Source organism: Thalassophryne amazonica, chromosome 7, assembly GCF_902500255.1.
Source record: "Thalassophryne amazonica chromosome 7, fThaAma1.1, whole genome shotgun sequence".
NCBI lineage: Eukaryota > Metazoa > Chordata > Actinopteri > Batrachoidiformes > Batrachoididae > Thalassophryne > Thalassophryne amazonica.
Window position 1 is genome coordinate 24,432,432 of NC_047109.1, and position 18,513 is coordinate 24,450,944.

Consider the following 18,513-nt stretch of genomic DNA (forward strand, 5'->3'; position numbering starts at 1 on the left):
AAAGGCTAAAAAAAAAAAAAAAAAAAAACGAAGCAGAGAGCAACTCACATAGATGTCACTCACACAATGTCTAATCTGGTACCTGATGCCTACAACCTGTGAATGTTCATTCAAATCACCCTTTTTCCGTTTCTATTGTCTTTTCCGCAGAGTTTCACTCATTTTGTTTGGCTGTGGTACAAAGATTTTGGGTTAGTTTTTTTTTGTTGTTGTTTTTTAAGTTTAGTAGCACTGTATAAACATATGATATCTCACGTGCACCTTTAAAACAGACTGATTTATAGTGCACGCAAAACACTTTGGAATAAATTTTAAAATGCATAAATACGCAAAAATGTGCAAACTAATTCTCACATGCCTATATCTCAAAATAGCTGTCAATCAAAATGGGATTCAGCCTGTCGACTGATCGAACAGTCATTGTGCAGAAGTCCAGAGTCCAGGCCCGCCGCAGCTCCATTCACCCTCAGAGACACTCGGCGTCCGGGGGCGGGACAAAATCATGGCATTTATCCAATGACTGTCAAGTTTCGAGGCAATGAAAAAAACTCATGGACAAGTGAGGGACGGATGGAGCATGGGATCGAAAGACGGATCGGTGCAGCGTCTGCAGTGATGCGGTCGCTGTATTGGACCATCGTGGTGAAGAGAGAGCTGAGTAGGGGGGCAGAGCTCTCGATTTACCGATCGATCTACGTTCCGATCCTCACCTATGGTCATGAGATTTGGCTCATGACCGAAAGAACGAGATCGCGGGTACAAGCGGCCGAGATGAGTTTCTTCCGCAGGGTGGCTGGGCGCTCCCTTAGAGATAGGGTGAGGAGCTCGGTCACTCAGGAGGAGCTCGGAGTCGAGCCGCTGCTCCTCCACGTCGAAAGGAGTCAGTTGAGGTGGCTCGGTCATCTTTTCCGGATGCCCCCTGGACGCCTCGCTGGAGAGGTGTTCCGGGCACGTCCCATTGGGAGGAGGCCCCGGGGAAGACCCAGGTCACGCTGGAAGGATTACATATCTCGGCTGGCTTGGGAATGCCTTGGGGTTCCCCCAGAGGAGCTGGGGGAGGTGTGTGTGGATCGGGAGGTCTGGGCGGCTTTGCTTGAGCTGCTGCCCCCGCGACCCGACTCCGGATAAAGCGGAAGAAAATGGATGGATGGATGGATGAAAAAAACTGTTCCAGGCAGTCCCATTGAAGTGAATGAACGCTCGACTTCCACAGGCAAATGCACTGACAACAGACCACAAAAGATAAAGATTTATGAGACGTTAACATAATAGAGTTAGTCAGTTTGTGATAAGTAGCTGATTCTAAATGAACTTGTCTTCAAAATGAATGTGTTCTATTGCAATTCTCATCAATGAAATGTTTAACAAACTGTACATATTTGACCACTTAATTTTTTGACAATTTAGGGGAAGCTGAGCTTCCCTTGCAGTCTTAGAGAAATTGCCTCTGCTACATTGATATCAGGTTGTGAAATGTCACTTTTTGGCCACCATGATGTTATGTAGTGGCTTTGTCCTAATATAATTGTTAGACTCCCATCTACATCATGCTGCTACATTGTGTTAGACCATTACAAAACCATGGTGGTGGTAAAATGTTCTTTTGGCTTCTTCCTTCCTCATGACACCCAAATGACATAATATCATTTTGTCACTATGATGTCATGATAAATGGACTGCATTTTGTGTATATATATATATATATATATATATATATATATATATATATATATATATATATATATATATATATATATATATATATATATATTGTAACAAACACTACATAGGTAAGACTAAGCAGCCGTTGCACAAAAGGCTATACCAGCACCGCAGAGAGGGTGCTGGTGGACCTCAGTCTGCAGTTCATCTCCACCTTAAAGACACTAACCACATGTTTGAGGACAAGGAAGTTAAAATCTTAGCCAGAGGAAAGAAATGGTTTGAGAGGGGAGTGAAGGAAGCATTGCATGTGAAACAGTTGAAACCCAGCCTTAACTGGGGAGGGGGTCTGAGACACGCTTTGTCCCTTGTTTACAATGTGGTACTCAGGTAAAAGCAGTTTCAGTCTTTTGTTCAAAGTATTGAGTCATTCACATCGTCAGGAGAGGCGTCAGTCCCATCGTTAGGAGGGACAGCTGCCCTGTCATTAGAAGGGTGCTAACTAGAGCACAATAGGTGCTAATTAGAGCAACTGTTAGTCACTAGCCAACAGCAGTCTGCCTCTCGGTAGGAGGGCTCTGGTTAGGTATAATTTTATATATATTACATGCAAATATATTTTGCTGGTTTCTGTTATTATTCTCTGCGAGAGTCAAGACAGAAGTCAGACTACTGGAGCAAGAAATTTAGCTGAGGAAGCTTCTGCGATTAGAAGCATCAAGCAACCCAGTCCAATCGAAGATTCAAGCGTCTCTACTATGGAAACCACCTGGACAACTGAGAGCCTTCGCAGAAACATTTATATAGCGCTTTTCCATCTTCATCAGACGCTCAAAGCGCTTTACACATTGAATACCTCACATTCACCCCGATGTCAGGCTGCTGCCATGCAAGACACTCACGACACCCCGGGAGCAACTACGGGATTAAGGACCTTGCCCAAGGACTCTTAGTGATTTTCCAGTCAGGCTGGGGTTTGAACTGAGGATCCTCTGATCTCAAGCCCAATGTTTATCCACTAGACATCACCTCCACTATTTGACATCAATGTGTCTTGTTTGTGTGAAGTTTACTGAGAGGACTAAATCCTGACGTCATCTGTGTTTGCTGGTTGGACTTCTGGTGTGAAAGAACAAAGCAGCAGCATTTCCTGTCAAGGCAGATGTATCAGCGTAACAGCCAGACTCCAGACTTTTCCAATAAACCCCTGATCTTCAGCATCACCTGCAATCCCGCTGCCATGCTGGATCATCCTGCACGAACGCAAGGACGGCCTGATCTTTTGGTCTCTTTAAAGCAACCTGCAGTTCAGCTGCAGTGAGTTTGCAGCTTTCCCCCGGGACAGGATTCCAACCAGGACACAGAGAAGCACAGTGACAGCAGGCAGGCACAGTGAGGCGAGGAACACCGCATCACACCACGCTATGCCAACGGGCTTAGTCACAGACATATGTAAATGCTCACTCATCCATACTCGCACTCCCACGACTCAGCGGAAAAACAGACGTACGTACACATCTTTACGCTGAAAGAGATTTCACACACATTTCCACTGCAAGGACCTTCCTCTGTGCTGCCTTTGATTTTAGACAGTGTTCCTAAAAGGTGGTGCAGTTCCATTCTTAATGTGGTGCCACTGACTGTAAACGTATTTATTTATTCAGAATAATTAAAACACACATCATGTTTGCATGAGGGTGAGTCTCTTAGCTACTAGGCGCTCAGGGTAAAGCTTTTATCGTGTGGTTATAGGTTCTATTACAGTTTTATTACCTTCTGTTACATCAGTCAGCAGTAGAAAAAGGCAAAACATTAAAGCCACTGGGCTGCCTCACTTGTTTTCATCCATCATGTCCTTTCAGTCTATAAAATCAAATCTACCAAAGAAACTGCACTCCAAACCCTGAGAAGTTAAGTTTACTCAGATAGTTTGAGGAAAGTGACTGCTGCAAGTCATTTAAACTCTATCTTCCATTATCTACTTATAATACCTGTTTGTCAGGAAACAAAAAGTAAATCAGTTACTCAATCAGGGCCTGAAAAAGGGTGTAATTGCCATTTTTAAGGTACTTTCTTTTGGTATAATGCATGTGTTGCATAGCAAAATGTTCAGAACAACATGAAATATTTGCTTGTGCTTAGTTCCACATTGACACAGCAGATGCAGGTTAAACTTTAAAGTTCCTGGCATTTCAATAGGCCAGTGTCATTGAAAATGGCCACATCATTAATCCATTCATTAAATACTGAAAGCACTGAGGGGATAATTATAAAAGAAGAGATTAAAAATGTTTCAAGCTTCTCTTATTACCTATACCTCCTTACTACCTTCCTTGTTGCCAAAATTTGGCATTGGTCAAGTTTCAAAGTAGAACACAAACAAATATGGTGTCTGGTATGAAATGTTTGCACACAGTCACTGTGGGCTCAGCTGTGTGTCTAAATGTGAAGTGAGCAGAGGTTTCTATAGAAGCTTGTAACAGAGTTCATTAATTAGACTGCCAGTTTCAATCCATGTCCATCTTTTTCAATTAGGCTAATTGTAACGCTCACAGGGAAATGGCCTGCTTGCTTGTTAGATTAAACCTTTTCCATATACTTTACTGTTAAACAACCCTCTCTGATTCAAATCATTGCATATGTGGTTAAATTTGTCAATTCTTCTTTCAATACCATTAATATATTTAGGGCCAATAAATAACCCAGACTACCAGCAAAATGACAGAGAAGGTCATCATTTTTTCAAGGCAAACACAGGTTCTGGGAGGAAAAACATGAACCACTTCATATTTATTCATTTTCTGAACCACCTTATTCCCTTTAAGGGTCACAGGGGGCTGGAGCCTATCCCAGCAGTCACTGAGTAAGAGGTCAGGTATAGGAACACAGTGCGAGCTGCGCCACATCGGGCCGCTGATGTGGAGGAAAATAAAATAAAAACCAGCTTTATAATTAGTAAATATCAATGGGTTGATATAAATAATACATAATAGGCAGAGGTGTCAAATCCGGCTTCAGAAAGTAAAAACCCTCCCATGTGTTGCACCTAAAACAGGTGATCTCAATAATTAGCTCATCCACCTGCCTGAAGAGCTGAACTAATTACAATCAGCTGGTTTATTGGGAAGATGGAAGAAATATGTGGCTGGACTTTTACTTTCTTAACCTGGATTAGACACCTCTGATAAAAGGGGACGCAATACAGAAGCCCACAGTTGCCTGGTTAAATAAACCCTGGTTAAATAAAAAGAAAGAAAAATGCCATGGGATTCAAACCCACACACACTGATTACCAGATGGAAACTTTACCACTGTGCTACAATCATTGTCTTGTAATAGAAGCGTGAAATGGCTAAAATCAACAAGCAGATAAATGTATTTTCTAAAAAAAAAAAATGCGCTGTGATAACTGACCAAACTGCGTTTGGTACGGCGTATTTCTGCTAATATGTGACTGAAAGTGGCATATTTGTCATACTGTTGGCTTGTTCTGGTCCTGCGGCGCGCCACTCAGAGCCCTCACGGCTCAACACGCATGTCCTGTCAGATGTGACATTCAGATCACCTGCTGCATGTTCAAACGGACTGACGGTCCATTTCTCCTCCCATCGCAAAAACAATATTTTTTTTCTGTATTTCCACACAAGCACACACACACACACACACACATACACGTGTCTGTTGACACGGGACGTGTGCTGCAGCTGTGATGTCAAGGACTGGAGATGTCTCAGCAGCTGTGGGCACTTGTTTTTGTTTGTTTTTTTGGTATTTGTTGTTATGAGTATATATACATACACACACACACACACACACACACACACACACTCATCTTCAACCACTTAGTCCAAAAAAGGGTAGCAGGGGCTGGAGCCTATCCCAGCAGTCATAGAGTGCAAGGCGGGTTACACCAAGGACAGGATACCTGTCTGTCACAGGGCCACAAATAGACAAACAAACACATTCACACCCACTCGCACACCTACAGACAATTTAAATATTCCAATCCACCTAACCCGCATGTCTTTGGATGTTGGAGGAAACCGGAGCACCCAGAGGAAACTCATGCAAACATGGGGAGAACATGCAAACTCCACACAGAAAGGCCACAGAATTGAACCCATGACCTTTTGCTGTAAGGCAACAGTGCTAACCACTAATCCACCATGCTGCCCTGAGTATATATACATATTCTTCATGTTCATGGTAAAAGGGGTGGTGTTTATAAGCATTTGCTTCTGCCTACACCCTTTCAGCGACACAGGTACACTGTTAAATTGTTCTTTTTATGAGTTTATTTGTTACTGTTGAGTCTGTGTGCCGAATAAATTAATTAATTAATTCATTCATTCATTCACATCACGAGGGCAGAGTCTAAGTTGGTGTCAGATTTCAAGCAAACAAGACACGTGTGCTACACCAGTATTCCGTGCTGCTGGTGTGTTCTCACTGGCTACAATTACAGACTGTTGTGATGTTAATACAACACAACTGTAATATTCAAGTCTTTCATAAAATCACAGTAACAGAAATCAAATTACAGTGGATCCAGAAAGTATCCACAGCGCTTCACTTATTCCACATTTTATGTTCCAGCCTTATTCCAAAATGGATGTCATTCATTTTTTCCCTCAAAATTCTACACAAAATAACCATAATGACAATGAAAAAAAGTTTTTTGGGGGGATTTCTGCAAATGTATTAAAAAAAAAAAACGACAAAGAACAACAGAACGTACATAAGTATTCACAGCCTTTCCATTGTGCTCAAAATTGATCTCAGATGCATCCTTTTTCTACTGATTATAGTTGAGATGTTTCTACAGCTTAACTGGAGCCCACGTGGGGTCAATTCAGTTGACTGGCCATAATTTGGAAAGGCACACACCTCTTTACATATAAGGTCCCCCAGTTGACAGTGCATGTCAGAGCACAAGCCAAGCATGAAGTCAAAGGAATTGTCTGCAGTGCAAATCTGGGGAAGGGTACATAAACATTTCTGTTGCTTTGAAGGGCCCAATGAGCACAGTGTCCTCCATCATCCCTAAAAGAAAGAAGTTCATAGCCACCAGGACTCTTCTGCCTGTCTGCACTGAGCGACTGGGTGAGAAGGGCCTTAGCCAGGGAGGTGACCAAGAACCCGATGGTCACACTGTCAGAGCTGCAGCATTGCTCTGTGGTGAGAGGAGAACCTTCCAGAAGGGCAACCATCTCTGCAGCAATCCACCAATCAGGCCTGTATAGTAGATTGACCAGATGGAAGCAACTCCTTAGTAAAAGGCTCATGGCAGCCCACCTGGAGTTTGTCAAAAGGCACCTGAAGGACTCTCAGACCATGAGAAACAAAATTCTTTGGTCTGATGAGACACAGATTGAACTCTTTGGGGTGAATCCCAGGCATCATGTTTGGAGATGAATGGAGCAATGTACATCCTGGATGAAGAGCCTGCTCCAGACCACGCTTGACCTCAGACTTGGGCGATGGTTCATTTTTTCAGTAGGACAATGACCCTAAGCATACATCCAAGATATCAAAGGAGTGGCTTCAGGACAACTCTGTGAATGTCCTTAAGTGGCCCAATCAGAGCCCAGACCTGAATCAGATTGAACATCTCTGGAGAGATCTGAAAATGGCTGTGCACCGATGCTCCCCATCCAACCTGATGGAGCTTGACAGGTGCTGACTTGAGGCTGTAACTGCTGCCAAAGATCCATCAACAAAATATTGAGCAAAGGGTGTGAATACTTATGTACATGTGATTTCTTAGTTTTAACTTTTAATACATTTTTTTTAATCATGTTGTCATTATGGGGTGTTGTGAGTAAAATTTTGAGGGGAAAAATGAATTTAACTCCATTTCGGAATAAAACTGTAACATGAATGTGGAAGAAGTGAATACTTTCCCAATGCACAGTAATAAAAAAACATAATTCACTCTAAAACAAGGTTGAACGTTGTGCAAATAAAAAACAAAGCAGCAGTTTTATAAAATATTTATTACGTTAGATGAGATTAAGCATGCACATTAAATAAAAACTGCTTCAAAACCCTTTTATAAGGTTTTTTTTTTTTTTTGTAATGTGCCGCATAAAATCAGTTAAATGATCCTTCAGGGTCAGTGCACCGGTACTTATATTTTCACACACCATGAGTGAAGCTTTTTTTGTCAGATGTTGAAGCTAACTGGTGTTTTACTTATATTACCAGATGTTGCATAAAAAAATTGATGTGATTGTGTTTCTGTGGGAATGACGCCATGCTGCATCATATCAAAACTTTACTGTATTTTAAGGAGCTATCCTTTCAGATATTCATTGTATTTCAGCATAATTGAGTCTGCAGAGACCACAAACAACAGCACACACTGTAAAAACATTAGATTTGATTTAAGATGGCTGTAAATCGAACGTTTCCAGACAAACTCTATTGCTAACTGCTCAGGGTCCCGACAGGCTCAAAAGGCGCCATGTTTTTGGCCAGCCACTATGAACTGAGCTCAGTCCTTATCCCCACTGCCGTTTACCATCATGTTTAATTCAAAGGAAACATCCTTTATTTATTGGCACCCTCCTCTCTAAAGTGTCTTCATATTTTCCAGCAAATTTTTCCCACCTGGCCTTCTTCTCATCTTCTCTCACACACAAACCCTGAGTGAGACCCTCTCCTCTCTGCTCTTCTACCGCCATCTTCTACCGTCATCTTTAAGTGGAGGCTGCTGTCTGAACGAAGTCAGGCCTGACTGAGACGTCTTGGGAAATCAAAGCTGTTCCCCTCCCACTGTAGCAATATCAGCCCATTCATGCTTCTGCAAATGAAAGCGCACGCACAAATGCGCGTGCCATAAAACTGCAAAACCGTAGCAGGGAATGGGCCCGTTTGTGATGCACAGATTTCCCCTCAGAGTCAAAAAGAACACAGATCAGGGAAGCTGCTTTTCAAGACAGAAAGCTTGACAAAAGACAAACACACACCCAAGCAAAATCCCACATGCAAAGTTTGAGAGTGAAGATAACAGCAGGAGACGGCACACAGCCTCCAGAAGAGCAGATAAAATGCAATCAGTGATCCTGGTGGTTGTGATGTCGCAGCATTTCCAAGAAATGCCTCGAGTGTTTCTTTATTCTGCAGTCAGCCGACTCAGATGCTTCCTCCTTTCGCTTCACGTCACTGCGCATAACATCCACACTGATGACAAATTCTACCTTTTACAAATGAAATCACAACCACCAGGCTGCAACAGAGTCACACATACATTGTAGTTTCTGGTCATCATCATTGTAACACAGACACACACACACACACACACAAAATTACAGTTTGCCAAACATGTTAGCTGCCAGACATCTCCAGGCCCCATCACACTGATTTGACAGTGCATGCTGGGACAGTCATGGACCAGGCTGTGGACCTCCTGGCAATGACCGATAGTTATATGTGATGGTAAACAGTGGTTACTGGAAGTTCAAAACACAGGTGATCAAAATACTCACGAGGATCAAAGAGAATGTGAGAAAGTGGGATGGAACACTGATGATCTGGCAGGGGATGTGACCACAACAATGAACCAGAACAAAGACCCAGATCCATGAGGAGACTAATACTAGCCATACCTCATCGATGAAACATGAGAAAGAACACAAAAGGCACGGAGGAAAAAGACATAGACACAAGGGAGAAAAACCAAAAGTAAATTAGAGAGACACCTGTGGGGAAAAAACATCCAGAGAACATAAGTTCACAGCAAGAGAGGAAACGAGCACGGAGGAAGAATCACAACAAATAGTAATGAAATGAAGAAATACCATGCAACACCATGTGCATGACCGTGACCTGTGACATGGACAGCCATGACAGGGAATCATCAGTCCATGAACAGATGCAGACTTATAGTTCTCTGTGGGGGAATTTACTCTGCGATGATGAATGCCAGAGCAGCACAGACCCACAGTGGGCATTTTCACTCTTTCAGCACCTTGGACAGCGGCGCAGCCTCGAGGCTAATTTCCACAGGATGCATCAGGTCCACATGAGCAATTTTTTATTATTGTAATATTGAATGATTTTCATGAAATAAAGCACTGAAAAAACTGTACGCACAGTGCTTCCAGCATTACGGCTGACAGTGCCAATAGCACTTCATGCAAAAGCCTTTGTTGGTAATGACAGCTTCAAGACACCTCCTGTATGGAGAAACTTGTTGCATGCATTGCTCAGGTGTGATTTTGGCCCATTCTTCCACACTAACAGTTTTGAACTCTGATCTTCAGCTCTTTCCACACTGTAAATGCTGACATACTAATGAATAAGAAATGATTAGTGAACCAAACTTAGAAATCATCAACCTGTTGTGAACACTAATATTAAATAATTAAGTAGAAATTTGGGGTTGGGGAACATGCTTAACTTAAGTTATACCACTTCAGTTAAATGAGATAGATTAATTTATTGTCCCAGGGTCCTTTGGGCGTTCTTTCAGGCATGCGCACTTTGCGCGGATCTGCACCATCTACTTCACGCGTTCCTCTCAGCCACGAGCATGCGGTAAAGACGGCGGTGAACCAGAGCTCCTCTTAGTTTGCGTCAGATATGCCAGAGGAGTATCTGCATTGAATTGGTAAGTAAACAGTTTAATACTTTGTTAACCGTCGAGTTTTCATGTTGTGGTTTCACTTTAGTTCGTGTTATTGCCGGGGGTTCAAGTAGGCCGGAGGCCTCCGGAGTTCGGCTTCGCCATTAATGAAAACTCAGCTTTCCTGAGCAGTACAGCTCCTGTTTTTACTTTTTCTAAATGTCTAATTCATCCTGAGGTTTCTAGCATCACTTATTCTCCCATGATATAAGAGCAATCTGTTAAGGATCAAGCTCTCAATTCAGTCTACCTGTGCAGTGGTTCTCAACCTGTGGGTCGAGGCCCAAAGTGGGTCTCAACTGTTTTCAGTTGACAGTGTGTAAATCAAGTAAAAATGTGTCAAATATATATTCCGTGTTGATATGAAAGTTTGGGTATGATTGTGTTTCTTAAGGTAAAGCAAAATTTAAGGGGTTAGGATTAGACAAGTTTATACTTCTTCATACTCCTTTTCGCTCATGTAAACTGAGAAACTTCAAACGTGAGAGGATCGCTGATTCAGCTACTGCCTTGTTTTTTTTCTGATTTTCACTTATTTGTATTTTTAACTGTTTTAAGCTTCATTTACATGAGTGAAATAACAATATCAATCAATAGTCAGTAAAACTACGTACCTGAAACAAGAAGTGTACTTATTTATTTTGACATTACCTTTGCAGTGTCACTTAAAGTCAATATTAACCAGGTAATCAAACCTTTCAAGTTCATTTTAAATCTTTTTTTTCCTAAATTCCTGTTTTTTTTTTTTATTATTATTTGTTTTTTTCTTTTGTTTTTTCTTTTATTTTGTATTGTTTGTTTATTTCTCACAAGTGCTTAATACTGAAATCTTCTTATCTTTTCGGGTCACGCAGAACAGTGTTCTCCGATGCAGTGGACCTGTAAGTACTGCACATTTGTTGCTAAAAAGAGGGGCTACTTGCTTAAGCATTACCGTTTAAAACATGGATTCCACACAAGGACATCTCCACTCCCATGCCTGCATAAGGACTGCTTGTGCACATTTAAATCTTTTAATGCACTCCAAGTACACCTATCAACATGGCACTCTCAGAAAGATTCAGGCAAAGTCAGGGAAACTGCATTTCACTGTCAGTTGTGCAACTTTGTTGAGCTTTGCACAGAAGAAGACTTTTTTGCCCATTTGCGTCGACACCTTAAGCTTAGACAAATGGTTGCTTGTCCATATAAAGAATGTCACTTTCAGAGCAATGTTTATTCTACTTTCAACGCACACAGAAGCAAAGAGCATCAGGCACACAATGAGATGGCATTCAACCCTGAAATTGTTTCACAAAATGTAGTTGAAGAACTTCCAACTAATGTAAGTGTTCAGCTGGAAGAGAGTGACCCTGGAGATGATGACAGTGACTGGGAAGTTGCTGAGCTAAAAGATGTGGAGGACTTACAGATTCAGTTGGAACACAATGTAGCTGATCTTTTCCTGAAAATGTCATCAATTCTTAACATTTCTGAAACTGCCCAGCAAGAAGTCATAGAGCAGATCAACCAGATTTACTTATTATCAGAGCCATTGCTACATTCTTCTATTCGAAGAATTCTACACACACATTGTGCAGATGTTGATGATGCTTTAGTGAATGAAATAGCTCAAGTGGTCACTGAGAATAATGTATTCCTCAAATTAACTTCTGATGACGGATCATTGTCAACCACTAACAAGCGAACATCATACATTTCGAGGGAATTCTCTTTGGTTATGCCAGTTGAGTTTGTCCTAGGAAATGACAAGCAGACATTTGTTTATATCCCTATACTAAAAATGCTGCAAACATTGCTGAGCAATAGAGACATTTTGGAAAAAGCCATGTCACATGAGGCAGCTTTGTCAGAAGAATACAAATCTTACAGAGATGGTTCCCGCTTCAAAGACAATGCTTTCTTGAATGAGGAAGAATTCAGGATTGCTCTTTACCTGTATATTGATGACTTCGAGGTGGCCAACCCCTTAGGAACCTCCAGAAAAAAGCACAAGCTTACTGCCGTCTACTGGGTACTTGGCAATTTACACCCTAAATATCGCTCCTCTCTTCATTCCATTCAACTTGCTCTGCTTTTCAAGGCCAGCAGCATCAAAGACCATGGTTATGGTGAAATTCTTCGCCCTCTTATTCAGGACCTTGTTTTTCTTGAGCAGCAAGGCATATATGTTGAACATTTGGGAGCCACTGTTAAGGGCATGGTGTTATTTATTGCCGCAGACAATCTGGCTGCCCATTCTTTGGGAGGGTTCTTTGAAAGCTTCACAGTTAGCCAAGTGTGTCGGTTCTGTATGGCAAAGCGGGAGGAAATTCAGCACAAGGAAGTACGGACAGGCTATTTTCAACAAAGAACAAGAGAAAACCATGACAAACATGTGCAAGAGGTGTCACAGGATTCAACCAAGGCTCAAGAATATGGTGTGAAACGAAGCTGTCCGTTTAGTGAAAGCTTGCAACATTTTCATGTTGTTGATGGTTTCCCTCCAGACCTTTTGCACGATCTTCTAGAGGGGGTTGTTCCATTAGAACTGGCTTTGTGCTTAAAGGCTCTGATATCACAGGGAATAATCTCCCTTAAGGCTCTGAATGATGCTATAAAACAGTTCCCATACACATTTTCTGACAGAACAAACCAACCACAGGTGATTCCAAAGACATTCTCCTCAAAGTCCACAATTGGCGGAAACGGTCACGAAAATTGGACTCTTCTCCGACTTCTGCCATTTCTGATTGGTCAACACATTCCGAAGGGCAATGAAACCTGGGAGGTTTTAATGACCTTAAAGGAAGTGGTGGAATTGACAGTGTCCACAAGCTTTACAGAGGAATCCTTGTGCTTTCTTGATAGCAAAATCTCTGAGCATAGAGATTTGTTTCAGAACGTTTTCCCAGGTGAAAAGCTACGACCAAAGCACCATTACATTGAGCACTACCCTCAGCTAATTCGAACCTTTGGTCCTCTATCTGATGTTTGGACGATGCGTTTTGAAGGGAAACACAAGTTCTTTAAAAAAGCTGTGCATCACTCTCACAACTTTAAAAACATACCCCTCACTTTAGCAAACAAACATCAGAAAATGATGGCCTTCCATTTATCTGCTTCATCCTTTTTCAAGCCTCCCAATGAAATTCACAAATTGAAGTCTGTGATGGTTTCATCATTTCCAGAAAATGTGCAGAACTGGCTCTGTCAAAGGACCAACCCACTGAACACAGTACTTGTAGCATCCTCTGTCTGCATTGATGGCATTAGGTACAGTGCTGATATGGTAATTTCTGTGGGATCATGCTCAGGGATCCCAGATTTCAGACAAATCACAAAGATTGTCGTAAACAACACAGACGTAGCATTTGTCTGCAGACTGATGACCTCATGGTATGATGAGCATCTTAGAGCATATGAACTCTGTAGTGGCCATTTTCCCACCTTCTCAGTCACCCAGTTGTCTGAAATGAACGATGTTTTTCCTCTGTCACTTTACAGAGTTCATGGCAAACAGCTTGTTTCACTCAAACGATACATATTGTGCTGAGTGGATTCAACACCTAAATGTTGCCTGTCTGAGATGAATTTCTCTCTCTTTTTTTATTTACTGGAATTCATATAGAAATGGAGCAAAGATTGATGCTGCGGGTTATCATAAATGATGACGACATACAGAAGATAATCTTAAATGAGAGACCCGATTCTATTGAGGAACTAAAGACACAGCTGAGGGATAAGCTGTCATTGCAGGATGACTTCAGATTACAATACGAAGATCCAGACTTCAGTAATGCGCTCTGCAATTTGACTCAAATAGCAGATTTGCCTGAAAGAGCTACTCTGAAATTAATCCCACTTGTGACTCTTGAGTTGACATCCCAGTCTTCACCCACCGAGGAGTCAGACTGCAGCACAGTGGATACTGAGATCTTGTCACCTGCTGGGTCAACATCCTCACTAAGAAAACAGTGGCCCGAGTTCTTCGACATACCTAATTTCTCAGTGGATGTAGCATACAGACTGAGACAGGCAGATCTCTTGTTCATGAGAGATCGTGTCCCATTCACTCCATCACGAGACATGAAACATGACATACTTGAGAAGCTTGCTGAAACAATGTACAGTTTCAAGGCCTACCCTGATGATGATGACTTCAGCAGTGTTGCAAAATCACTGGTTAGCAAGCACCCCAGCCTCACTGAACCCGGTCCCCAGCCAGGATGGTATGGCTGGAAGAACAGCCTAAAATTCAAGATGGCCAACTATCGTACAAAACTGCGTAACGCAGGATGTGATGATGTAATGATCAATGGGGGTAAACGAAGTAAACGCAACCCAGAGGGACAATCATCCAGCAAGAATATAAAAATACAAGAAATAGTCTGAATATTTAATTTAATATTTATTTTTTCTCCAGTTGATTTAATATATTCAAGAAACTAATATGTTATTAGTTAGACGTTTCAAAGATTTATGAGAGAAAATGATACAAGAAAAAACTATGAACAGTACAATTTATTTTTTGAACATTTTTTTTAAGTTGGGGGTTTTTTAAGTCAAGGAAATCCACTGTTCAAAAGTTGAGCTTTAAAAAGTTCAATATATGCATGATGTTTCTAATTATGATTTTTGCCATGATCAAGCAACTCTAATTCACCCTAGCTTCAAACATCAATATGTCAATCAATTAAATGGTGGTCAGCTTAAAGGTGTAAAATTCTCCCCTTAGGTGGCAGCATTTCACTTGATTCAATGGCGGGATAGCATTAGGTGCTTGCCAGCGTGCCGGCGTCGCCGCCATATTGGAGAGGAGTCAATCAAGCCGAGCCACCGGACCGCAGTTCATGTGGTGCTGGCTAAAGGTACCACAGGTGTTTAAAGTTGTGATTTTGTAACAAAGCAAACCGTGAGGAAATCTGGTTTAAAAAAAAAAAATCGGGAAGTTATGATTAATATAGCCTAGTTGGGCACTATACCCCTCACCAAGATGGCGGCACTGGTAATGTCTGCGCCCTGTGGTCGCTCCACCACCATGTATGTTTATATTGTTTTTTTATGGGTAAAAGTAATGGCAATGAAGGTTTTATTTCAAAGATTGGGTATGATTTTATTAATTTTAATCAATAATTAGATCATTTTTTTTTTTGTTTTTTTTTTCCAAGAACTGTACAAAATCTTACACTTGTGTAGAAATATTACACACTGTACCTTTAATGTTGTTTTCCCTCTGCCTACTTCCACTCTCTGTTTTTCAGGTCTTTGCTGAGTTTAATCGCATCGCCAGCAAGAATCTTGAAGGGGACTTTTATGAAGCTCTTGACAAGCACACGCCACGCTTCATCGATCTTGTCAAGTCCAAAAAAGGAACTATGGGACAAAAACTGACAGACTTGATGCAGCACATCAACTGGGTGGTAAGGATTCTGTTGTGTTTTTTCCACATTTTGAGTAATTTACACTCCGTCATGATGGGTGGCTGCAATGAACTTTAGGCCTCTTTCACACACTTTGCGTATCACTCACGTGTTGTCACCATTGGGTATTCACACTGTCTACCTGTCTGCTGTGTTGCTGTTGAATGCTGCTGCTGATAGCACATTAGATAGTGACCGCATATGCACCTGAAAATCCTGCTTTTCACTCATATTCCTCAAACCAGTAAATATTATATAAGTGACTATGTCCTCCTATGTCAATAGAGTGAATAATGTAATCTGATCATTTGACAATGAAAATAAAAAGAAAAACATTTTTGTCTTGAGTCAGGCTCGGACAAGATGAGAGTCTCAGGAATTTGATGAATCCACCCAATTGTACCATTTTCTGTTGGGTACTTAAAACCTAAAGCCCTATCTCCAATACAAGCCAGTATTATTAGAGCAAATACAGAACAAAACACTTATTCTCCTAAACTCTCAAAATGCTACAAAGGTCTTAACTTATATCTGTTCTTTGTATTTTTAGTCGCCTGATGTGACGGCACTTCGGACTGTTGTCCTCAAAGGCCTTCCAGTTCTCCTCAGTGAAGACTCCAGTGAAGTCTACAGGACTTGCCTAGTAAGTAAAAGAAACATTGATCTCAATTATATCAATTTATTGTCAAATTATTATTATTGCATATTTCATAGCATTGTAAAATAGTTAAAATATAATTATTTTCCCCTACATAATTAAAAGATCCTCTTAAATGAGCTGGAAAAGACATTGTCTGCCAACCGTGTATAAAGTCTTTTGAAATGAGCTCAACTTTAAAATCTTCAGCAGTCAAGCAGCATACACACCATAAATATTTTATATAATAGTGTAATACAGAAGTATGGAGTAGTGAGAGTGCCAAATTCCAAAAATAAATGTATAAAAGAAAAAGCCAATAGTGTAAAGAATGGAAAAAATGAAAAAAATATAATGGATTTAGAAAGCAAATTTATCAAAAAATAAATCTATGAACAAAGACGATGATAAAATTTGAAGAAAAGTGCTTATGAATAAAATAAAAAATAATGTGGTTATATAAAGCAATACTAATAAAGAAAATAAGTCCATTAAAGAAAAGACCAATAAAAGTAGAAAAAGACAAATATATAAAATAATAAAAAGGTGCTTTTATAAAGCACATTAATTTTACATTATTAGTACATTGCCATGGCTGTTTTATTATTTATTTTTATTATTCACTGTTATTATTATTAATAATCTCTAAGGGCGCTCCCTTAGAGATAGGGTGAGGAGCTCGGTCACACGGGAGGAGCTCGGAGTCGAGCCGCTGCTCCTCCACGTCGAAAGGAGCCAGCTGAGGTGGCTCGGACATCTTTTTCAGATGCCCCCTGGACGCCTTCCTGGGGCGGTGTTCCGGGCACGTCCCCTCGGGGGGAGGCCCCAGGGAAGCCCAGGACACGCTGGAGGGACTACATCTCTCGGCTGGCTTGGGAACGCCTTGGAGTCCCCCCGGAGGAGCTGGGGGAGGTGTGTGCAGATCGGGAGGTCTGGGCTACTCTGCTCCAGCTGTTGCCCCCACAACCCGGCCCCGGATAAGTGGACGAAAATAGATGGACGGATGGATTATTAATAATATTATTTTTGTTTTTTATTATTATTGTTAGTAGTAGTATTTATTTTTTATTTTGTATTGTTGCTTTTACTGTGCACATTAAACACCATATTGTTGTTGGTTTAAATGCTTAGTTTTTCTCTTTCTTTTTTTTCTTTATTTCATTTTTTTTTATCGCTGACAATATCACTTTTAAAAGCATAGAGAATATGTACAGAAATATATGTGAAGTGGGGAGTTCATTGTGCGCAGGAGGAATCCCAATCGATAACGAAGAAACATGTCGGGTTCCCTGCCATTTAAAGTCTCTGCAGACGGCTAAGTACGGTGTGGAGTTGACTGAAATATGGTCAATATAAACAAGAAAAGGTGTTTGATCACCAGGGAGAGTTTGGCGTCACAACAGAAGACAAGAGTACAGTTATTACAGTTTTTATAGTCATGACCTATCAATAAATACACTCCAATAAAAAAAAAACATACAAAATCCTGTTTCTAAGATCTTTAGTATAAACTACAATAGATATTTGATATAAGTATAATAAAGAATGCAAAAATAAATAATACAAATAAATAGAAAGTAATGGCAATGTACTAATAACGTAAAATTAATGTGCTTTATAAAAGCACATTTCTTAATTATTTTAGTTATTTGTCTATATATTTTTAGCTTTATTAGCTTTTTCTTTAATGGATTTATTTTTTGGATTCATATTGCTTTACATAGCCACATTATTTTTTATTTTATTTATAAGAACATTTCTTTTTCAAATTTTATTATCCTTTTCTTTCTTAGATCGATTTTTGATTAATATTGATTTATAAAGCAGCATTATACTTTATTTTATTTATTTGTCTTATATTTGCACTTTTATTTGCTTTTTCTTTATACATTCATTTTTGTAATTTGGCACTATCACTACTCCACACAGAAGGGCAATTTGACTACACTTTGAGTACTTCTACTTTTTGCTCACATTTTGGCTGATATTACTTGCATACATGAACTCTCATAAGGTTTTGAGTGCAGTACTGTAGAGGAGTATTTTCACAATGTGGTATTAGTACTTCTACTGAAGTAAAGGATCGAAATACTTTGTCCACCACTGTCCGCAAGTTACCAAAGTATCAAATCAAAATACTCTACTAAAAAAATACTACCTAAAATTATTTAACAATATATCAT

General features: G+C 40.5%; 1 protein-coding gene and 1 long non-coding RNA gene across 6 annotated transcripts in view; one reads left to right on the top strand and one right to left on the bottom strand.

Moving 5' to 3' along the window:
* LOC117513713 (glutamate receptor ionotropic, kainate 2) overlaps window positions 1-18,513 on the bottom strand; it is a 1,177,061-nt gene that overhangs the window by 1,083,190 nt on the left and 75,358 nt on the right. The window lies entirely within an intron of this gene.
* On the top strand, window positions 990-17,332 carry LOC117513716. The gene is made up of 2 exons (XR_004561685.1): window positions 990-1,077; window positions 17,261-17,332. It is a non-coding gene; the product is annotated as an uncharacterized LOC117513716 (long non-coding RNA).